Below are 24,184 nucleotides of genomic sequence, written 5' to 3'. Positions count from 1 at the left end.
CCCACCCCACGCAGTCCCGCCGCCGCTTCAGCCCAACAGCTCTCCTCACGCTGGCGCGCTCCGAGGCCAAGCCCTGGAGGAAACTCTTGACTCTGCGCTAGAACCTCTCTGCCCCTTCTCTCAGCCCATTAACCCCCGACCCTCACCTCCAGCCTCTCTTCTTAGGGAAAAGGTGAAAGAAAACGAGAAAGAGATGGTAACAACAACAACAACAACAACACGCACGCACACACACACACACACACACACACGTTAGGTGGAGAAACCTCGCCAGCAAAAGAAGGGGTTGAGAAAGTGGGCACCCCTTACAAGTCCTCTTTTGTTTTCTTACTTAGAAATCAACCGCCCCCACCACCAGACACTCACACACACACACACACACACACACGGATACACACAGTTGTATTTTCCAAGAAAAGACGGGGGAGGTGTAGAGGAGAAATAGCCACCAATTTTTTGTAATTGTTTTCCTGATTTGACGTTTGCTGTTTTGACATTAATGACATTAATGTTATTGATGTTTCAGGGAGAAAAAGGCAAAAGAAATAAAGAACTTGAAAACGAAATGATCATCATTTCCCTATTCTTCCATGCCAGAAATAGACCTCTTTCTTCACCTGAGCCTGAAACAGACTTATTGTTCTCAGGTGTTTCCTTCATCATATCCATTTACCCGTCTGAAGTCGCAGGAAATGGTTTTTCCATCAGTGAGCTTGTACATGGAGCCCTCTTCCGCAAAGGGCTTGATCTTTTCTGATTTGAACCTGAAAGTTTCCCTGCCTTCATTTCCCCTCAGTCTCTTTAAAAGCTCCCATTCTCCTTCCCCATGCACACACCTCAAATAGTTTTTTAAAGCCAGAAATTTTGCTCTCTGGGGTGTTTTTCAGTAAACAGTAACGCTACATAAACACCTTTTTCACTTACAAGTTGCAGAGAATTTAAATTTTACCCCTGTGTGCATGTATGTTTCTTAAGGCATATGGATAAACCCCACTGAGGTGCAATCAGATACTGCTAGCAAATTGGTGATACAATTGCTGGGTAAAGGTGGGGCTGTAAACAAAGTAAATTTACAATTTTAGAAAGCTTTCGACTTTCAACAAATTTCTTCCCAAAGAAGTTTAAAATCGAATAAAGTCTTTGGAGAGACAGATGATTTTCTTTCTGTTAACATTTAGTAGCCCTGGCTTCTAAAACACTAGTACCTGCACTGACTCTGGATCCAAGGTGGTGATTTGCTTTTTTTTTCTCTTAATAAAGACCATATCTAGGTTTTTTTTTTTTTTTCCTCCACTCCATGCCTCTGGACTTTCATTGTAACTTTAGCCAGCTGCTGAAGGCAACCAGCTTTCCTGATCTGGGCCTAGGTCTGCTTTTTTGAGGACTGTGCTTTTATCCTCCCAGGTGTTTTGTTTGGTTTTTAATCCATTTGCATCAGTCCTAGGATTTTCCAAATGTTCTCTGATAACGCAAGGTTTTAGGCCTGGAAAGATGCATTTTTGCAGCCTCTGTAGTTCCAAATACTTGTGTGATAAACCTTTCTGTTGGTATTTGGTAGATTTGTGCTTAAGGCCTAAGACAAGGTTTTGAAGCAGATCCTGGCGATCCAGAACTTCAAAGGCCTGTCACTCAAAGGCAGCTGACACATCACCTGTCCAGGAAGCTGGACACTGCAAGTATTTCCTGTTTTTAGCTCATTTGATTTGTTATTCTTACTTTCTGTTTAGAATTCCTATTTTTGAAATATTACATAGATGGTGTCTACCTGTGACCTGTAGTATAGTAGTTATAAATGCATCAAGATGCTGACTAGCAATGCATATATGTATATATATATTCCGTATATATATCCCAAATTCAGTAGGGGGTATTTAAAAGTATGTCTATTCCTAGTTTTAGTTAATTATCTTTTAATGAAAGTGTCACTCATCTTCACATCTGTAATATTGGAAAGAGATAATTAGATTTTCAAATGAGAATCAGCCACCTTAAATTTTGCACCAGAAAATACCAAGTATATTTCATTCTAATGAGATCTGTAGTGGGGTTTTAAAATTCATCATAATGTGCTTCAAGAAAGATAACTCAACAGACTCAAAAGATGAAAGGTTTTTCTTTTCTAAGTCTTCTTAAAGTTATTACATTGAACTTATGCAATTCTGATAAAATATTCAAGAATATTACATAAAGGCTAGAACTGTACCCCCCCTCCCCAATCATTCTTGCAACCTTCACTTATTCTCATTTGGAAGTTTTCTTTGACTAACCGCTTCCATCTCCCATAACCTGGATTTTCTCTCCTGCGTATACAAGTGAAGGATACGTGTTTAAATAGAGTGCCTAAGGATCCAGAGTGCAATTCCTCCTTTGAAATAGGCTGAGCGGTGTTTGCACACAGGCAGGCACCCTTTATTTACATATATCTGCATATTTGCTCAGGCCCCCGCATATCGCCATTAAAGTGCGTTCATGTGCTCAGCAGAATAAACTCGGCAGAGAAAAGCTCTTCATTACCCTAACTCATATTTCTGCTTAAAGCTCCCTAGTAAACAAATCTCTGGTCCGATAATAATTACTTTGCCTCATTAAAATAAAAATAAAAAAATCTCGAATGGTTAAAGGGCAACGCTTTGGCGATATCTATGTTTTATTTCTTTCCCCTTCTTGCTCTGTGTGTGCCTGTGTTTGTGTGTAAGAGCGTGTGTGTGTCTAATGAAGTTTGGGAGTCGCGCGCAGGGGCGCGTGGGGTGCGAGCCCCGGAGGTCCCCATCCCCTGTCCTCTCCGCGGTCGTCGCGTCCTGGGCTCCAACCGCAGCGCTGGGAGCCTTGGAAGTCGTGAGGCTCCGGAGCTGCTCTGAGTCCGGGCTGCGCGTCATTTGCAGTCTGGGGAATGTTGATCACCTCACTAATTACACCTCTCTCTCCCCCCTCTCCCTCTCCCTCTCCCTCGCTCTCCTCTCTCATTCCCAGAGTGCATATCGGGAATAGACACACAAAGACATGCGCACTCAACTTAATCAGCCATTTTTTTAAACAGGGCTAAAACGATAATAATTAGCAGAATAAAGACATATCGGATTTTCATTTCCTTTCCTCCTTTTCCCAACCCCTTCACAACCAAACAGCGAGACCGCGGTCGGCACATGCTTTAACTCCTCCCGGACCCCCGAGGACCGCTCCATGCCCCCCACTTTCTGCTCCAACGTTTTTATTTTCACCCAATAAAGTTCGAGGATTATTATTTTTTTTATTTTTTTAATGAACCCTCTCGTTTTACTTGGATGTGATCAGCTGTAAGTAAAATAAACGCAAAACAAAAAAGAGGCGAAGATCGAGTAGGAACTGCAGGGGAAATGGAAAGTAAGTTTTTTCTTTAACTTTTATTGAGTAGTTTGTGTTAAATTTAGGTCGAGTATCGATTATCTTTCCAGCCTGATCTTGCACAATCTTTGATATTTCGCTCCCTCTCTCTCCCTCTCCCTCTCCGCCTCTCTCCCTCTCTGCCCCTAGCTCGCTCGCTCCTGCTCGCTCTCGCACACATCCCCTCATTCCGACCATCTCTTCCGCTCTGCCCCCCTTTTCTATCTCTTTCCCCTTTTTTTGGCTCAAGGTTTTGCTCCGCTGAGGGAGGGAGGGGGCAATGAGGGACCTGATTTTCCACTTTCTTTAGGGGGGCTGCGTTTTTCGGGATTTAACTTTTGGATTAAGTGGCGGAGGATCATCTACATTTGCTCAGGCAGTTTTCTCTCCTTTTCCCTGTCTTTTCGGGTTCTGCCTTCCTCGCGAGCCCCGGGCATTCTAGCGGCTGGGGGAAGCTGTCAGCTCCGCAGCGGCGCGGGCACTGCCAGGGGTCCCTGCTCACCCCGCGCCCCCGCACCCGGATCGGAATGACTCGTCCTCCGCACTCATCCTCCGAAAGTTTGGACGTTGGTCGGTGGGGCTGGGAGCCCCTCTCTTCCTGCTCTTTCCCTGCTTTACCCTCCAACCCCCACCCCACCTTATTCAGCCTCGTTTTTCTTCCCCCTTTTACCACCCGCCCCTCTTCCCCTTCTCAAGTTCCCCGAAGGTCGCTTAGTGTGCGGGGCTGGAGAACTCCCGGGGGTTCGTGCGCTCTGGGGAGGGGATTTCAAGAGACTGGGGTGAACGTTGGGGCTGGGGCTGCAGGTAGACACCGGCCCACCGGAGCGGGAGCGGCGGGCGCTGCCGAGGGCTGCTCTCGGCTGCGCGGGCGCGGGCGCCGCGGAGGGAAGGCAGGTCCGTTAGGAGGCGGGATCACTCGGCCGCTGGGCCGGGGACCCGGGAGGCGGCGGCTGCTTGCTCGGGACGGAACGCCGCTGGGTGTGGGTTAGACCAGCAGATAGACGCCCGCGGCTTGGGGTCAAGAATCTTTTCCTTTCTTTTTAGCAAAGGGCAAGGGGTGGGTGTGCGTGTGTGTGTGTGTGCGTGTGTGTGTGTGTGTGTGTATTGAGTGTCTGTGTTCGGCTGTGAGAACCGATTCATTCTTCGCCCCCCCTAAAAGGGTTCCATGCCTACAAATGAACTTCACCTCCTTCGCTTCTCCAAGCATCAAGTGCGCCTTCTGGCTGGGAGCAGCTAAGGGAAAAGGGGCTGGAATGCACCGGGTCTCTCCTTCCTTCTACTTCTATCCACTCCCAACCCCCTTCTCTCTGCTCTTTTCTATCAGAAAAAAAATAAATTTTCTCATGAAATTGTATAAAGTTTCTCTGCCAATGTCCAAGTTACAGAAGGTTCCCTATCCTAACCCCCTTCCCCCAGAAGACGGTGCACTGGTTTTTATTTCTTTTGTTACCTGTGATCCGGGCGGGGGGCTCCTTTCGGCCGCTCAGGCTGGGGTCCTGCCCAAACAGGAGGCTTCTGCGGGCGCCTGTGGCCGCGACTTCTCACTTCCGCGCGGTTCTGGTGAGGTTTTAACTACCGTTCGGTGAGACACCCTCCTTGTAGGTACCAAAGGTTCAGATCGCAAACACGGACCCCCCCACTTCGACCCCTACACACACAGAGACACACTCACACTCAACACACACTCACAGACACAACATTCTCCCTACTCTCCCCCCCACCTCCGGCCCCCACCGTGTCTTTCCCCTCCCCCCTTCCAAAAAAAGCACACACACACATACACACAACAACAACATCCCCCCCAACACACACACACAAACAAAAACCCAAAGACAAGTTCACTGGCAGAAGATGGTGGATTGACACTGACTCAGACAGAGGCAGGTTCACCAGGAAATCTGGCCGTCCTGATTTCTGACAGTTGCATTTCCTCTCCTTGAGTCCTCCCCCCCACCCTTTTTATTAACTCTGTTCCATGTTTAATCAAGGATCATGTAGATGGCAAAAGGAGAGACAGAGAGGAGAGAGGAAGAGGGGGGGGAGAGAGAGAGAGAGAGAGAGAGGGAGAGAGAGAAGAGACAAGAGACAGAGGGGTTTTTTTTTTTTTTTTTTTTTTATTGTGTTCTCCTGGATTTTCAGTGGCTTGATCCCTATAAACGTGGAGTGGTTAAAGCTCATATGTAGTATTATATTTTTAGTTGGGTAGATGGATGGAAGAGTGAGAGAGAGGCTGCGGCTGCCGCTGCCTTTTCGGGTGTTGCTTAGATTAAGGCTGAGACTTGGCTGCGATTGGGACGCGACAGTGACACGGGCATCGATCGCTTCCATTGAGAGCAATGCAAAAACACAGCCCGGGTATGTAACACTCTCGGTGCCATCAACACTTGTTTTACTTTGTATTTACTGGCAAAACTGACTGAGCAAGCTCAGACTTTCTTTCTGTTTTTTTTTTTTTTTTTCTGTTTCTTCTTTACTAACTGAAGAATACAAACAATTGTGTATAGAAATTGCTGAAAAGGATGGTTTAAATAAAACAGAAAGGAGATATTCAGAATTATTTCACTACCTCTGTGACTGACTGTTTCGGAGTTTTCCTTTTCCACTGAGGAGCATGTTAAAGAGAATGGAGGTTTTCTTTTTTCCTTCCTCATCTTAAAAAAATATATATTCTTAAGGGAATATTTGATAGTTTTCAAGGTTTGTGGTTTCAATCAGCAGGAAGGCACACAGAAATAAAAGATGGCTAGCCAGCTGTTTTAACCTCTTGCACCTGGCTTCAGTGTGGGGATCATAAGGTTTATACAGTTATTTTTTTAATGGTTTTAATATTTATGGCATAAACTAGGGAGAACATCACTGTGTTTTTATTCAGTTGCTGGCTGATTTTGGATTTTTAAAAAAGTAAACTCATATTCAGGTGTTTTCATGTTTATGGCAATGAAGATAGGGTCAATGAAATATGGGGGAAATATCATAAATCTGAAAAGTGAAATGTACCCAAGGAACAAAGAAAGGTCAGGTAAACCAGCTGTGTAAGTCAAAGCAATAGCACCAACTGTGGGGTTAGACAGGGATAGTGGACTCTGGTTCAGTGAAGTGAAAGTTGCCACTTAAAGTTAAAAATAAGGCAAACATGTTCAGCGCTTTTATAATATTTTGCAGTTTTGAGCAAATGAGTCCAAATCTGTTCATTAATTTTGAGCTAGTTGGATTATTTTAAAAGATGCTTCACAAGCAAAGGAAAACATAAAGGAGGCTGAGAAAATCACCGTTTAATATTGCAGAATTTACTGCTTCCATTCTGACCATGAGCCTAAATTTACACAATGAAATTTGATTATCTCTAATAACAATATTAGATCCTGCACTGGATGGATGAGAATTGAGGTGGTTTTGTTGATTGCAAGGGTTTAATGTTGCATTTCAGAATCTGATGTGGTTTGGCCTCCCTTCCATTAACTGGAAAACCCCTGAGGTTTTACAATTATTTCTTAAAGATAATACATTTAAGATTGCATTGGTAGGCTGAAGAAAAGTCATAAAGGCAAGAAGGGAAGCCCTTAATAACTCTTGAGATTCAGACATGTTCAGCAGTTAGATTGGCTCTGACTTCACCAAGGGTCGACAATGTGTCATTTCCACGAAGCCAAATTGCCCTCTGCCTATATGATATTAATGTGCAAATCAATATTTCAGGGATTAAATTTCCCTTCTTCATTTTTTATGGTTTCTACCTCAATAAGTCTCAAGTCTATTAGAAGAGGCTGGATGATTTAAAATCTTTCACTGCAGAATGGCTTGTCGTAGTCTTGTTTCATAGACCATTTTAGGATTTTCGTTATAAAGACTAAAGACATCCTAAAGAAGTTGTGAGGCAGTGTAGACCCAGACTCAATAGTGTAAAGCCCTTGTTCGATTAAGAACTAAAAGGTATTGGAAATATAATATACACGTTTATGTAATATATATGTACATTCTGCTGCTTTAAAAATATTATGTTAATCACCTATTGATTTATTTCAAAATCAATTGAAGCTCCTTTTTTATTAATGATTTGTTCAGCTTTCTTGAGGACTGTGTTAATTTTCTTAAAGAGTATGTATGAATTAGCTTGGTGTGAAACTATTGGGGCAGAGGATTTTTCAATTAGCAATACTTTCCTAAGAAATATTTTCAGAAACCATTGTTTATGAGAGTCATAATCCAGAGGTGTCATTTGCATACATTGTTGTGATAGCTATCACTGCATTTTGTGGCTGAATGACTTAGCTGATCTATGTTAAATGAAACCTTCTTCAATTTCTTTTACATTCTGTTTCTAGCACTTAGTAGGTGCAATGTTCCTTTTTATTCTCTTAGAGAAAGCAAATTATGAAAGAAAATATGCGACTTAACTGGAAAGAATACAAAGCAGAAATTTGGAGGGAGGTCAAAATAAAAGATTGTGACTTTATCACATAATCTTGGGAGGGCCTACTGTCTATCATTTGATGGTGTTTTATAGTCTTAAACCCTCTGGACCAAGTTCCGCACAGCTGCACAAATTTCATATGTGATAGAACATTTTTTCCATTCAGTGTGAAATGTTCCTTCCTAAAAAACGTACACCAGATTCGCTTAATTTAGTCTGTTAAAAGAAATGCACATGAAAAAGGACAAAAGCCTCTTTAATCTCTGCAAGCTGTTTGTTTTTCTTCAAGATTCCTGTCTGTTTGGGTTTGAAAAGTCATGTTTATTGAGGAGATGATTCTGAGGTGTGACATTAAAATAATATATGATTTTTGGACTGGTGGCCACGCTTCTGCTTAATTTGCAGAACTACTTTTTATGCCTGTCAAAACACAGCGTTAATCTATCCTTATTTACAATTAATCTCAATAAAATTAATCTTAACTATGCTTTATTCAGTGGCTTAAAATATCTAATTATATTCAATTAACTGCTGTCATAGTAATTAACATTGCTTAATTGCCTCTGCATATATTTATGTAAAGCTCATTAGGTGCTGCTGACTCCTTTTCCCTTTCCTACTTGCTATTTTTGCTGTTGTCAAACCACGTTCATCTCCCAGTGTTCGACAATGTCAATGAGAACAAATTCTTTCTTAACATTTTCTTGAAATGAATGTTCCTGCCTTCCTTTGAGAAGATACTCGTTATGAGTCTTTAAAGACTAATCCATCCCCCTCTCTTCATTTTCCTTATCCCTGGTCTCTAGCACTCTCACAAAATATGTTCTGTCATTGTTGCTAGAAATATGAGAAGCCAGGTTAAGCTTTGTGTTTATAAATGAGGAGCCTTTCTGTGTCTGCCTAAGGGCTGTACCCACAGGGAGAGGGTTTTCCCCCCTCTTCTAAGACCACTCTAAGGGTTAAAGACTTGGCCAAGGTTCAAACTGAGAAGCGCCCAGGGAAAGTGCATGTGAATATGTACAAGTTTCATGTAATTAGTGCTTAATTATATTAACATATGCAAATTGTCAACTTAGGAGCTTGTTGAGCTGGCAAAGATCAGCTAGGCACAATTGCAGTATTGTTCTGAAACAATAATGGATTTCAAGTTGGATTGTGGAAACACATAACTAGCTATCTAATTTAACTCATACCGTGGTGAAATTTCATTAGTCTCCATGGAGACTGGTTTAATTGTGCTGACTAATGTTCTGGGCTGCAGAATGTCCTAAAAAGAAAGCGTTGTTTGCCTAATCCACCTTACAATGACACTTGTTTGTACATGTTTCCCTTGTGTGAGAATTTGCATATGCAAATAAATAGTTTCTCTGCCCCATTTGTCATGGCTGTTCATTACCCATGAAGAGGACATTGTTACTAGGCTGTTACTGAGTCTCCCAAGACGGGATAGTGTCAACCAGTCCAGCTACATTCTTTCATAATTTGTTTCTGATTAATAGACCAGAGTGAGTCTCATTCTTTTTGGGCATCTGTAAAAGGAAGGTCACTTCTGTCACAGAAAAGAGTTTCTGCAGTAACTGAAGGACGTTTTTTTCTTCTTCTTCACCCTTGTCCACCCATTGGTTAACATAATCATATTTAAAATAACAGATTCTTGTTCTAAGAATGCCTCTACTAATAATCTCTAGTTTCCTAAAGCAAAAAGATAGGAAAAGAAAGGAGATTCTGTTATTGGAATATTAATCCTGTTTTTGACAGAAAGGTAAACTGATATAATTGCTTTTCAGTTGAAGGAATGGGGGTTTATACAAGTGTGAAAGCATCGGAAAAGGATTAGCATTTTTTTGCATAATGAAAAGCTCTGTTGAATAGGGTCCTGAATGGCTGACTGAATGACTAAGATGAAAGGAAGATGAAAATGCAGGCTTCTCTTTCTTTATGTCTGTGCTCCGCTCTCTCTAAAGTTATGTTTGTCCAAGACTTGAGAAAACAAGCAGGGGCTCAGATTTCAGCAACTTTATAAGATGCTGTGTTTTCATCATCATTGGGATGTAATGTGTATGACAATAGTGCAGCTAGAAGATGATCAACAGAGGTTTGTATATAGAAGAGTTTCAGAAACATGCCAGGCTAGCCAAATATTGACTATTGGGTATCAGGAATTCCCAGCACTTTGCTGGCAAAAACAATTATTTTAGAAGAGCCAATAGTATGGTGTGGATATTTAATTCAGTTAATGATGGAATATAAAGTGCCTGTATTTTACCACATCGGCTATAAATAACTATCTCGATTGGTGAAACACTTCACTTGGGAAGGAGTTGTGTAATCTGACTTTTGGCAATGTTAAGTGTTTTAAGTGGCCTATCAGCTTTTGTGGCTGGGAAGGGAGAGAAGAGGGTACAGATGTATTTTCTTAAGATTTAATTCATGAAGTTCTGAATGCAGTCTTCATGTTAGTTGTAGGTGTATTTTGTATTTTATTTAGAAATAAGTCTTTAAAAGTGTCTAGGTATTATAAGTTCACTCTTGGAGACATTTGTGTAGTAGGGTCCCCTGTCACTAGTTAGGGATGTAACTGGTTATCAGTTGACAATGTGATCAACACTCTTAATGATGTTTCTTCAACCATCATTAGGACAGTTAAAATACCATAAGTGTTAAGACTCTTTCAAAAGTGGGAATTGGTTCTTTTGTACATATGTAAATCAAATACAGTGCAGATAATTATTTATATGTATACATTTTAAACAAGCTCTTTCGCGTTTGAAGTCACCACTAATGATCATGGCTGCCTCAGAACAGGACTAAAAGATTTCATCAGATATTAACCCAACTTGTTTGCTGCTAGATTTTAGAACTTCCATTTGCCTCATCACTTTAGCAGTTTTGTTGTTGAGGTACTATTAAGATGGTTAGATGGAAACTTGGGAAATCACAAGTATTTTTACATAAATTAAAGTGTAAGGGTTGACTCTTGAGTACAGCATATTGTAAAAGAAAACTGTTTGATCTATGTTATACAGTCCCCCAAATTTTTTACTAGAGTCCTTTTTAAAATTTGTCAAGAAATTCTGGATTGCTTCAGAAACTTTTATGGTTAACTTTATGATATGCTTGAAAAAAGTCTTAAAAGAACAAAAAAATCCACATGGAGACTATTCTTTTACATGCAGAAGGGCTTATTAAGGTATTTCCATAAGAAAATGTGTTAATTTAAAAAATAAATTCATTTATATTTTAAGACATTGTTAACCAGGCACCATGTGTTGTAACTGGCAGTTTTCCAGCCACCATGGAAGTGGATCACACATGGGTTAATAGTAGCTTATGTGATGTCTGCATTCTTATGAAATGGGCAAAAGCCCAGGGTATTCTGATATCAAGATTTTAGAAATCAGACAGAAAGCAGAATATATGTTTATATGTGAACAGATGGACACATGTGAGAACTAAAAGTGCACAATTTCTCTTGGCACTTGTTTTAGTTATCCCTGATGATATAACCAAGATCTTAGTGCACTCACAGTCTTTGATGGCTAAAGACAAAATGGGCTTTTAATGAGGGCTCAGTGGCATTATTTTCTTGCATAAGGATTGTGCCCCTTGTGATCTTGCTGGACTTGATGTTTCTGTTAATTCCCTAGTTTCAGAGGTTCACGAGTTGCCTTGAAAGTTTGATATGGTTTCACATTCGACATACAATCCTCAGTTCAAGAATGGCTGCTCTCTCGTTTCCTTTTCTTTTAAAGGTTTGTGAATAGAATAAAATATTTGCCACTTTAAGGCATATTTGAGTTTATGCACTCGACTTAAAAATGACTTTGGCACTAAAGTCATATTTAGTAGGCAGCTTATCTCTAATATAATTAACCACCTTAACATTCTAGAGACTGGATAAAATAAACAAATACAATGTAAGAATTTGGGCAGACTGACTTAGTTAATACATCATAATGTCCTGATGGTCCAAGAAAAGTTGTGAGTAGGTGTTTTGGTCCTTCACGTCAGGGGTTCACACACCAGCATCATAATTCAGATAATAGATCATGTCTAATGTTTGTCTGACTTGAGGACACAGCAGTGCTCAGATGATAATTACTGAATGGTATGCACTATAGGACATACCTCTAAAGACAACATTTATAGGTTTCATTGTGTTCTAGCTATAAAAAAGAAATCACTCTGCAAATATTTACTCAGGTCTAAATCATTTTAACCAGGGAAAATTGACTTTTGGGTTAAAATATGCATTTTATAACTGTCCATAAAATTCTTTTCCTTCACTGTAAAGAAGAAAAGAAATCCATAGCTCTAACAATGTTAAAATACAAAAACATATGAGCTGGTGTATGCCACCTGGTTATATTGTTAAAAACAAAATGAAACATAACTTCTTAAGAGGGAAGTTTTTGAGGAATCTTAACGTTTGTCTGCTTGGAATAATAGGTTGAAAAGGACCAATTATTCTTATATTTCCCATGGTATTTTCATTAAACCTGAAATAGTTTGCTAATGTGGATTTTCAAAAATACAGTGATTAGTAGTTTTTAAAATACCGTAAATTTTGGAACAACGCAATTAATACTTAAGATTTCCTGAGCCCATTAATTGAAAATTAGAATTAATCTTCTCTTTTGGTTTAGTGGATACAACTGTGTTTCATCATCCCTAACATTCTTAAGTTCCTGTTCACTAGAGTATATACAGACAGACAGACACACACACACACACACACACATCTACCCTCTTTCCATGTTAGGTCTTTTTTTCCTCTTTAGATGCATTCCTAGTGGTAGCTTGTGAAATTTTCCCTTCATAGGCTAAACTTTCATCTTCTAAGAATTGGCCAATATAATCGCAACAGAAAACAGCAGCTAGGAAGGTAAGGCAATTAGAAATTACCAAAATGCCAGAGTCTTGGAAGTGGCCTTACCATCATTCGGTTCAACTAACTCATTTTAAAATATGGGCTATTGAATTAAAGATAAGTTATCTTTGATTGCCCAGCAAGGTAGGAAAATGTCAAGACAAGAACTGACATATTCAAACTCTAGGACCAGTGGTCACTCAACTGTATGGGCTATTTGAAAAATGTTTGTTGAATGAATGAATATGAAGGTTGTGGAGATGGTGGTGAAGAGGAGGAAAGGAAAATGTGCATGATAACTTGTCTTGTCTGAGAGAGTGAGCTCTCTGTTATCGAAAGGAGACAAGTAGAATCTGGATGGCCTCTTGTTATTGTGGCTGTTAAACATATTTTTGTGTTAAGCAGGAAGTTACACGAGGTGCTCCAAATGGACAAGAAGAGCCTATGATTCGTAAAATACTGATGACTTCAGTGACTTAAAATGTATTTATCACAATCGTAAACATGGTGTGAACAAGAACAAGGCTTCACTTCCGTGTAAAGAAAGGATATGAAGTCAAGGCTGTGATGTTTTGGAGGCAGCATAATATACAGAAAGAATGACACCTAGTTAAGACCAGACATTTTTTGATTCTGCTTACTTTGGTTTCCTTTTTTTTTTTAATCACTTTATTTAAATTTACATTTTAGATATTTTAACATCTACTACATTTGTTGGCAACCCAATGCTTAATAGGAATCTCACTCAACCTATATGACACCTGGATTACATTTCTGTTGTGGGTGCCCTTGTCCAAATTACTTAATCTTCCTGAGCCTCAGTTTTCTCATCTATATATCAGGGTTGCTGTAGAGATTACATAAGATTAAAGTGTTGTGAATGTTAAAATAAGTGATTGTTGCAGGACCTGACAACTGATCCAAAAGTTCCCTTTTTGTTTTTTCCCAATAGTTGTTTTAAAGTAATGATCAACTAAAGAGTATTTGATAAAGCAAGTCTACATAGATATTTTGAGTAGAGTTTCCTCTCTCTCCTACAAGAAAAATATATGAATTTGGCAATGGATATGTCTAAGAGGTGGAGGAAAGGAGTAGTATCCTTCTTTTCATATTTTCTCACTGACAGGTACCCAAATGGTGTCTAGGTTGACAGGTGGATGCTCCTCCACATCTTTATCTGCCACTCGATCACTACAAGTTGGTTTGGTCCTGAGGGGCTTCTCGGTATTTAATGCATTTCTGAATCTTCATTTTTTTTTAAAGAAGCAAATTAAGACAGAAATAGCTTTTCAATAATTCAGACCTTGGTCTATCCACATGAACTCAAGATTCCAGACCCTCCATTAAATACAATAATATAAATGACTGTAATGCTTATTTCAGTCTTGAAGTTGAAAGCCTTCGCTTGAAAGCCACTGAATTAGAGGATTTTCCAAAACTGGATTATGTACTTGCTATTAATGATATTATATACTTGATATTGGTGATATTTTCATATGCCAAGAAAAGGGAATGGATACTATTACATGGTATCCTGTTGACCAAAATTTATACCAACCTAGAGAAGAGATCCAGGTATTAATAATCCAATAATATTATGAACCCTTAAATTTTCTTAGGTTATTTTATAACCAACTTGTGGGTCTCCATCTGGTTTATCTCTTGGAGAATCACAGTCCTTTACTGTTTTATAATAATGCATTATTCTAGAGGACTATCCAAGTTTAAAGATGGTAAATTCATGATGAGTTAATATATATAAGTACAATTTTTTGAACCACCTGGAAACTAAAGTTCTGTTTTTTTAATCTGTTTATTTTTGATACATTTTTTATTGTGATACATATAAGATACACATTTAAAATTATTGTTTATAATTTTATGGGAAATCTAAGTTCATTTGGATTATAATTTTCTAATTTTGTATTTGATTATTGTTTAATATTTATATATGTTTGGTTCATAACACTTCTTAAAAATAAAAGTGTATGCAGAGCCTATATTCTAGTCATATTTATAAGAGGCCCTGGACTTGACATTTCATTTGAAGCACATTCATTTAAGACAAAGCATTTTTTAATATTAATCAATATAAGGATATAATTCATGTAGAGAAAGCAATTAGCATCTTAACATTTTTCATGATGCTTGTTTAAGTGTCTCCTTAAATAAAACTGCAGCCTCCATGAGGGTAGCACCCACTTCTGTTTAAACACTATATCCACAGTGATGGACATACTATTGGCAAATATTTGGTGCTCAGTAAATATCTGTTGAATGAATGAATGGATAAATGAATGATAATTAAAAACATAAATAGAAAACTTCAGTTTACTATACTACTGGAATCTGCCTTTCCTCCTGAAATCTAGGTACTGAAAAAAAAAATCACCTTAAAAACAACTGGACTTGTTTTGGGAAATTCCACAGAGCAAACCATCTTACAGAGAAATCTAAATGGATTTTTATATTAGAACCATAGATTGTTGCAGTCAGAAAGGATATAGCACAATCCCCTTGTTTAACCAATACGGAAACTGAACCTCTTGGAAATTCCTGGGAAACATCACATAACTACAGAGTGCAGCTGAAGAAATTGAGTGTGTGTGTGTGCATGTGTGTGTCCTCTTCAGTTTATTTGGCTTAGCTTCTCCCTATCCAAAAATTATATAATATTAATATGATAATAATTTGTTATGCTTATGCTGGAGATTACTTTAATTTGTGAGATTTTTCGAAGCAAAGGAAGCTTTTAGTTGTTACAATTCCTGTGCTGGGTGCTCTGAGATTATAAAGGTAAACTGTTAGAGATAGGACCAAAATTGCCTGAAAGGTGAAAGCTTGCAGGAAAAATAGGGTGGGTCATTTAGTTCTTGAAATGAAGCAGGGTGCAGATAAGGAATCATTATGGTTTGCCAGAAGTTGCTGGTCATAGGAGCCTGTTTAAGTGCTCACTGTCAACAAGGAAATCATGGGCAGCACTTAAAGTGGCTCACCTCTGATTTATTCATAAACCTCACACGAGCACTTGGCTTTGTTCTTACTCTAGTAAGGCGGTCTGATGCCAATAAGAACAGGAATAAAGAGCTCCTTGCATGGTCCAAGACTGAATAGCACTTTACCTCAAAGCCTGACCTCTTTTCTAGAAGTCTGTTGTGCTAGAGTTGACTCTGATTGGCTGTGTCTCCTCAGATGAATTGAGAGAAGAGGTTATAACAAGTATCTACTCTGTAAACTCTATCGTGTACATAACAAGAACTACGTGACTGGAACTTGGGTTCTAACGTAACCTAAAGGTTGCCGTGCATATGCTAAACGGAAAGGCTCTCCTTTTCAGAGAGCTTAAAAGTTTCACATTTAATAATAGTTTGGAAGGAAACTATTGCCTCTTTCTAATTGAAAAATACAATGATCTCAAAGTGGAATTGTTTTTGATAATCCCTTCCCCGACTAAAGTGAATTTAAAGAGATTTAGTAACATAAGAAATTAAGGGTTTGAGAATAAAATAGATACCACCCTGTGATAAAAACAAGGAAATTGGTTGGCCTGCCAATTGGTAAACCATATTTATCTGAGAAACTTCATTTGTGCCACTTAACAAATTATGCTCTGCTCCAGCTGCCCATGTTGAACGGAAGGGACCTGTGAGAGACAGTCAGCTGGCTAGTTTGCACTGGGGCAGAGGTTGAGTAGAGTTACTTAAATCCCCAGAGCATCATTTAGTTAATGTTAGTCTTTTTTTCCCCTCCCCCTGAACCCGCCCCCCACCCTCCGCCCCGGCCCCAACCATCCTGTCCACTCAGGCTTCCCTTTTCTTCTTTCGATGAAGTTGGTCTCTTGTTACTTACAGTGCCTATATTTACAAAAATTTTTCCTCAAATTTTCGCAACACATTACATGAACCCAGAAGAGCCCATATTAGGAGATGGCGATGAGAGTTACTGATATATCTTTAGATAAAGCCATCCTCCCGTGCAATCACATCAGAGTCATCAGCTCATTTGTCATGGCTGAAGTGAAAATGTCAGGACCAATGAGTGTATGAGTGCTGAAGGGGGCGAAAGGGCTTTTGGAGAGAGACATTTTTGTGCTAGGAGTCGGCCATGGCTTAGTTTTTGCTCCAGGGAAGTATTGGGATTAGCCAACACTGTGTACAAATCCTTAGCACAACAGAATTAGTTGGGAAAATGGGGAGGTGGGGGTCATGAGGATGGGCACATTTCTGGAGACATTCTCCAGGCTACAGGCCAGAAACTATGGAAAAGAATGAGGTGATTAATAAAATTCTTTTAAGGGATATGCTGTATACAGGTTCATCAATTTCAAGACTGAAGTCATAGGTTTGAATGGTGTCAAGGAAGACCTGCGTAATATACCACTAAATATGTATATGTGGCCTCTGTTTTAAATTTAGCTGCATTAAAAGAATTTCAATCTTAACATCCATTTGAAAAGTTTTCAGGAAGATAATATTGGAGTACACAAAGATAATATTCAGGCATAAAGTACTTGTGACATTATGGTAGAATGGAAGTTAATACTTCATTTAAATAACAATAATTATGATGAAATACTTGTTGCATTGCTGAATTTACACAAAACCAAGAAGCTAAACTTTCTTTACAGAGACTTCATTCTGAAACTTTAATTGAAAAGCGAGTTATTTTCTTTAGCTGCAGAATTTCTTATCTTTGATAGACCAATACTAGCAGATTTATTTCATTTTAGGTCCTGTTAACTGTTCTCTTTCAGATAATGTACCCACACAACCTTTTCTTGTTTAATTCTATTGATTTACAGTGTTAAAGTGAAATAATCTGATACCTGTTTCCTGCCCTTTGAGTATTTGTCGTCAAAGAGGCTGATTAGTTTTTTCCCCCAGCTCTTTAACTGTTTTAAATGTATAATTATCATTGCATGTCATTTGATAGCTGCACTAATTGCTGCCAACTATTGTCTGTTTGCACTTAATGCTGAAACCTGATCAACATCCTGCTTTGGTTGATGTTTGGTGGTAAACTTTAATTAACTCTTATTGCATTGAAGAAGAGTTCAAGCTTGGTGCTAACTAATCATTTACCTTCATTATGTCCTGACAGCTCCACTTGTTCTTGGTCCTAATAGATACACCAGTCAGTAAATAAACCTGCAAACCTCATGACTTGTAGTTTCTCCACACTGATATTTTGCTACTTAAAGTATAATATAATTGGGCCCAGATAATTATTTAGTTAGTTTAGTATCTCTAGTTTTGTAGACACTAATCTTAAATTGCTTCTTTCATGCTGGACAATTTCATTTTAATAGAAACTGTAGATTTGAGATAACATTATTTCTTCAACATGGTTCCTCTGAACATGCATCTTTTGAATCAATACAATTAAGCTTGTCTCCTGTTGGAATTCTTGTAATTATTTTTCCTAAGATACTTTTCCTGTAATGATATTGAAGTTAAAGTAATCAGGTTACCAGCAGATCATGTAAAATTCAACTCAAAATTGCTGGCTGCTTGATTTTAATTTGTCTGACATCAAGTTTGTTTGAAAAGGGATAATATGTGGGTAAACCAAGGAGCTTATAATTATGGTTGACGGTTGTTTGTTTATAATGAAATCTAATTAAAGTTCATACATTTAAAATACAAAAGCTAATTACTGAATTGCTCACTTCACTGATGGGCAGCAGTCAAATTAACTTTCAGGCCAAAAAAAAAAAAAAAAAAACCTAAATAAAAATCCCCAAACAAAGGCCTCTTCATAATAGCAATAAAATAACAACTAATCTCAGAGATCAAACATAAATTTGACAATATTTCATCCAGAAGAAAACTTGGCATTCTACTTATGTTCTCTATTATGCTAGTCCTAATGTGGTTTTTAATATAAAATTATTTAAAATATTTACATGGGATGTAAAAAGACACTTGTATTTGGTAGATTCTAAGAGTATTATATAGTGAGATGCACTTGGTAGTGATTTAAAGAATTTATGCCTATAACTTTCTTCAGTGAAACTATTTGAAATCATGTAAAATTATTGAAATCATTGCTCAAGAAATAGGAATGTTTGCTGGAATACTTGACCTGTGATTGATTTTATGAAGATAATTGTGGTAGATTTAGCCTGCAAGAAATGACTTTTTTTTTTAAAAAAAAGTGCCTACACTATTATACTTACTGTTATATTGGTTATGAGATCATATTGGTGGGGATTGTGAAATAGAAAAAATTATACAATTGCTTTTTCTTTGAAATATTTGGTTGTCAGTAGTTCAATAATCAGTTTCATATATGAATAGATAAAGGAGAAAAACTACAGATGCACGTTAAAATATACTGTCTTTACATTGCCTTTCATATATCTTTACATATGAAATAAATTGTATGTGCACTGGTTTTTACTAGTCTGGTATATCTTTTTTTGAAGCCAAATAGTCTACAGTTATATATAACTTAATAAAAGCAATTAAGATTAATTTTTTAAATGTTCTTATGTGATAACTTAAAAGGTTATCAACTACGCACTCTTAGATTATGTATATGCCAGAGAGATTAGTCAGTTACATCTTAAAGACGAACAATATAACATGAAAAACATGGTAACTGTGATTTATAAATTCCAAAAATGATTGACACAGTTTATGTTTTTCCAAGGAGAACTAAAGTGTTCTGTGTTAAAGCTTCGTGTTTAGCAGTGTAATTTACTTGAACATTCAGATATGGTAGAAATTGAGGGAGGGAGTCTGTGAAAGGAAAATAATCCTGTCCATTATTGAGATCCCTGTAAATGTAAGTATAATCTACACAATCTTTTCATAACTTCAGTGTATATTTATATGCATTTTATTATAGTACCTGATTGATTTATGGATTAATATTTATTTAGGGAAGAAAAATTAAAAGGATCATATAGTCATTTAATTCTAATCCTACTTTGCATAGATGAGCCAAAAAGAAGATGATTAATGCTGAAGTATGACTGGGTCACTGGCATTTGGAAGTACCTTTTTGTTCAATAAAGACAGGAAAAAAAAGTCAGTATATTCTCAGTATTGGCAAACAACAGCTTTCTAGTAATACTTTAGCTGATTAGGACATCCTTAACCTTTAATGAAGCAATCACTACAAAGCCTTAATGTCAGCTGGAATACTAGCAAAACAGTGTCAAAGAAAGAATCAGAAAGAGGCACTGAACATAATTACAGTTCATGTCCTTGTCTTACACCAATGCAAACTATTCATTTTCAATTAGAATGAATAAGAAAATTAGAAATCAACTAGATTGGTTGCAAGTACCGAAGTTTGTTTACAGAGGGTAGCTAAATTATTGGGTCCATCTTGCACACTGATTATAAAATTTTCCTGAAGCAAACAAATAAAATGAGTCATATAATAGTGTAATTTTGTTAAGGAGAGATTATTGATTCCTCTCTAAGGAAAGTAGCTGGAGTTTGATTAAAGTTTTGAAGAAAACTGAATAAAATTCCTATTTCCCACAACTATTCAAATTTAGAACCACTGGACTCATTGGAAAAGTGCACCTTTTCTCTTTGGTTCTCCATCACATATGTTTAATGCTATGTAATTGTTATATACAGTCTATGCAGATTTAGTGATGTGAGAGAGAATGAGGGAAAATGAGGGTGGGAAGAGAGGAAGAGAAAGAAAAGAATGAGAGAGGGAGAAAAAGACTATTAATCACAGGGTCCCATTTACAGAGAAGAAAACAGATCTTCATTGACTAGCTAACACAAATGAGAAAAATGAGAGGAAAACAGGGAAAAACGACTTAGTTGACTCACATACTCATACTTGTCTTTGTAAACTTTCTCTATTTAAAAAATGTGCCTGTTTTAAATGCTGAATATATTTGGTTACATCCTTCTATTCAAACTTAATTACCTTCTCCCCTTTGTCGTGACATGGGTGGAAAGTTTTTGCCGTGTCAGGAGAGGTCGTCACACATTCTTTTGCAGTTCTCTTCATTAATTCCTTCTTGCAGAAGCATTTTCTCTCGTGCTGGGAAGGTAGGAGGGTGTAACAGAAGAGCCCTGAAACATCAGCAGGAAGCTCTAAGCTGGTTAATGCAGTATAATTGTCTGGACATAGACTGGTCTTTGTTTGTGTGGTTCACTCCGAATCAGCTGTAATTAACTCCAGAGTGTTTCCAGATTGCCAGCAAAGAAAAATTACAGCTTTTCTGTTTTAAATTGTAAAGCTCACAAACATTAACTATGCAGATTGCATTTACTTTGATATATTTCTATCTTACAAGTGAAAAAGCTTGTTTGGCTACCCAACCCCCCCACCTCTAAAAATCTGCTTTTGTAAGTTATTTGATTTAGTGTCTATTGGAACATAATGACTCCCTAATAGTTGGATTTGAAACCTTTTTTACTTAATATTTTCTATCCTTTTACATCCTTGCATTTGCCGTCTTTCTTGTTAATGTTTTTAATACTGTAGTGGGAAAAAAGTTATGCAATCTTTCATGAAATATTCCACATATACCAAAATAAGCAAATAGCAGAGTAAGATGAATTAAAGAGAAACACTAGCACCAACTTAAGACTGAGATCAAAGATGTACCTGACGTAACTGGTACTTCCACAGAGGTATTTACCTGTGTTATGATATATCAAAAGAGAGACTGAGAAACAGGCAATTCTCCTACCCTCTTCTCTGAGTTCGCACACCACACCCTTTTAAAAGCTTCTATACAGTAGTTTATAATTATGAATTCCAACTTGGGTAAAAGTGAGGTAGCAATAGCGGTGAGAACTAATGCAGCCTTGTACACAAAAGATTTGTCAGCAACTGATGCAAAAAAAAAAAAAAAAAAGTCTAGCCAAAATTCTTTTTTTTTTCTTTCTTCTGAATTTAACAATAAGGAATTTAAGCCTCAATGTGGCTTTAGCAACCAAAGAAAAGAAGCTCTTGGTGTCTGCATAATACCACTTTGATGGATTTTTTTCATCAGTTCTCTGTACGTGGCAACAAATAAACAAGTATAATTATACTTGTGAAGGTCTATTCATTGCTTTGTCAGGATTAGATATATGTGCCGTTTTCACACTGTGCCTCTCTTTTGTCTTTGCCTAACTCACTATGACATATTGATAGAGGATTTGGAATGGGGAAAAGGCCACAGCAGAGACAGTGATGACCTTTTGGAAACTTGATATAATTCAAGGATTTTTATCTATTTTCTATTTTTTAAAATTTGTAACTAGTTACCAAATTATCATGTAAGTGGACAACTTTTAACCCACATAAAATGGAGTAAATAAAGACTCAAAGTGTTATGAGATGGCTAAAGAACAGATGAGAATAAAAACAATAGGCTAAGGAGCCCACTGGTCTTCTTTCCCAGCACTTAGCAGAGTGGCTAACCTAGCATTCCTTTCCCATTATTCTGTCCTCTTGATCAGATCACGTTCTTTTTAATCATTTCACAAACACTGTCTCACTGGACCGTAGAAGAGGGCTGGGACAATCTCAATTAAAAAACAGAGGTAAAACTGGCCTCTCTGATTTTGGGTTCTAATGGGAACTCTGCTTTCTGAATGCAAAGGAATTCTTCTATTGTTCAGAAAGCACCCCCTTTCATTAGCTAGGCTCCTTGTAGGTGGGTTTGGTCATTTAGCAGAGCAAAGTTTAGGCAGCAGTGACTGTAGACGAAGGCAAAGCAGAACAACTAATAAAAGTTCTTTTCTGCATATTGTCCATTAGTTCTGAAAAAGGGATTTGACATGATCAAAGTCACTGATCTTGTGAATTACTAAGAATACCAAAAATGTGTATGTACACATATTCTAAGCAGACCAGCAGGTATGTATTGCTTTGAATTTAGCATTAAAACTATGTTAGGTTTTCTCTCTGGGATTTCTTGAGGACTTTGGTGATTTTACAAACAGAATGTCTGGCAGTAGGGAACAGAAGTTGGTGAACACTAAATAAAAATCACCTTAAATGGTGAAGGAACTTTTATAGTGAGCGAACTTGTTATGCAGTCATTTTGGAATGAATTCTATGGTTTAAGTTAAATGGTTGTGTTTGTGGTCTTTTTTACTGGGACTTATAAAGCTTTATCGTAAATTTCTTAAATGGGTCACTTTGATAAAAGAAAGACCTCGTCTGACATTGATGACAGTGAAATCACTTAGCATCGTATTCAGTGTCACTGTACATAAAGATCTAAATAACTTTTTAACTATACAAACTAAAGTGATTCCCTCAGAATATACTGAAAAACATTGTCATGGTTATAGTCAATAGCAACAAAATAAAACTTTTAAAATCAAATAATGTATTATTAGCTATATCAATGTAGATAGTTTTGTTATTGTTGGGTTTCAGATGAAATGTAAATTTGATTGTATAGAAGACATGTATTTGACTTAGTTTCTGATTTATATGTAGCTTATTGAGAAGAAATTGATTGGCAATTTTCTGTAAAATTGTATGGGAGTATTGTACCAAAATATATCCTACCATATTGCTTTGACCTATGATGGATACCTTAATGTGGTTTTCATAATTTTTTTATACAGCAATAATGTTACATTTTGAAGGTGACTTCTGGCTCTTTTAAGGTAAAAGAAAAAAATGGGATCTACTTTATGTAGGGAAATATTGAGATGATACGTTGCAGGGTCTATTCCACATCTGGCCAAAATTGTTAACTGCACATTTTACGCAATTCATTTGAGTTGCTTTTAGAATGTGTGTAATAATTCTAGCCGGCGACTGTATTTGTGGGATGAGAACTGTTGTAGGAGTAAAGATAAAACTAAATTCAAATAACATATATAGCTTAGAAACTTTTTTATAAAGCTGTAAAATGTTGAGGAGTTTTCCTCACTCTTTATAATTAAAGTGAATTTTTTTTTTTTTTACATATCAGATATATTCATCATGCCTAGCAGGTTATCCTATCATTGGGGAATATCATCCTGGGTCCTGGAACTTTATGTTTTAATCTAGCATCATTAATTTAGTGTTATTTATCACCTTGCATTCATTCCAAATTTCTAGTCTCTTTCTGACTCCCTCATTTCCTTCAGGCCAGCAAGAGATTATATTTTAGGCACTTTGGCTGCCTTCAGTATGAATACGTTGTTTGTGCAGAATTGGCAAATGCAAAGGTAAACATTAATGTTTATGGACTAATTACAAAATTGTTAGGTTTTCTTACTTATGGTTATCAGATTATTTCAGGGGATTTTGAAAGCTGTATTCATGCCATGAGGATAATTAACCTGAAGCTCATCGATGATTAAAATTAAAATTACACACTAGGCTTTGTGATGTTTGATTTGTGAGCAATTAGAATGTCATTTTAACCATCTCAGATACCAAAACGAATTTTGAATTCATTTTCAATCTATGAAGATCTTTTAATGTTTTCTAAACTGATCACTTTCCCTCTGATTTGCCTGACAAGATTGGATTTGATTACAGTAAAGAGAGTATTAATTAGCTATTCTTTATACTTAATATGCCAGTGACCTTCACTGATGTCTTTCTTGTATAAGAACTTT

At 37.4% G+C, this 24,184-nt stretch overlaps 1 protein-coding gene and 1 long non-coding RNA gene across 3 annotated transcripts in view; one reads left to right on the top strand and one right to left on the bottom strand.

Annotated features, from left to right (window-relative positions):
* The window catches only part of LOC105508302, a 74,798-nt gene extending 69,762 nt beyond the window's left edge, over positions 1-5,036 (bottom strand). The window contains exon 1 of the long non-coding RNA XR_001001237.1: positions 4,811-5,036. This is a non-coding gene — a long non-coding RNA (uncharacterized LOC105508302). The remainder of the gene's footprint in view (positions 1-4,810) is intronic.
* ZFHX4 (zinc finger homeobox 4) overlaps positions 2,963-24,184 on the top strand; it is a 188,689-nt gene continuing 167,467 nt past the window's right edge. The window contains exon 1 of one of the 2 annotated variants that reach the window (XM_011937165.1): positions 2,963-3,360. The gene's annotated coding sequence lies outside the window, so the exon portion shown is untranslated. Of the gene's footprint in view, positions 3,361-15,171; positions 15,246-24,184 lie in introns of those variants that run through there. The other variant, XM_011937166.1, reaches the window with a different exon arrangement.

The sequence above is a fragment of the Colobus angolensis genome, unplaced genomic scaffold (assembly GCF_000951035.1).
Source record: "Colobus angolensis palliatus isolate OR3802 unplaced genomic scaffold, Cang.pa_1.0 Scaffold16, whole genome shotgun sequence".
Classification (NCBI taxonomy): domain Eukaryota; kingdom Metazoa; phylum Chordata; class Mammalia; order Primates; family Cercopithecidae; genus Colobus; species Colobus angolensis.
This window is presented reverse-complemented; position numbering and strand designations above follow the sequence as displayed.